This window comes from Bison bison, unplaced genomic scaffold (genome assembly GCF_000754665.1).
Source record: "Bison bison bison isolate TAMUID 2011002044 unplaced genomic scaffold, Bison_UMD1.0 scf7180017864209, whole genome shotgun sequence".
NCBI lineage: Eukaryota > Metazoa > Chordata > Mammalia > Artiodactyla > Bovidae > Bison > Bison bison.
Genome location: NW_011494781.1, coordinates 3,963,371 through 3,963,580, shown reverse-complemented (window position 1 = coordinate 3,963,580; position 210 = coordinate 3,963,371).

Genomic DNA, 210 nt, shown 5'->3' with positions numbered 1-210 from the left:
GATGAGATGGCTGGATGGCATCACTGACTCGATGGACGTGAGTTTGAATGAACTCCAGGAGTCGGTGATGGACAGGGAGGCCTGGCGTGCTGCAATTCATGGGGTCGCAAAGAGTCGGACATGACTGAGCAACTGAACTGAACTTTACTGCAGGATAATGGTATTATTTCCTGTTGAAGATGTTCATAAAGCAAGAGGCACATGATCTTA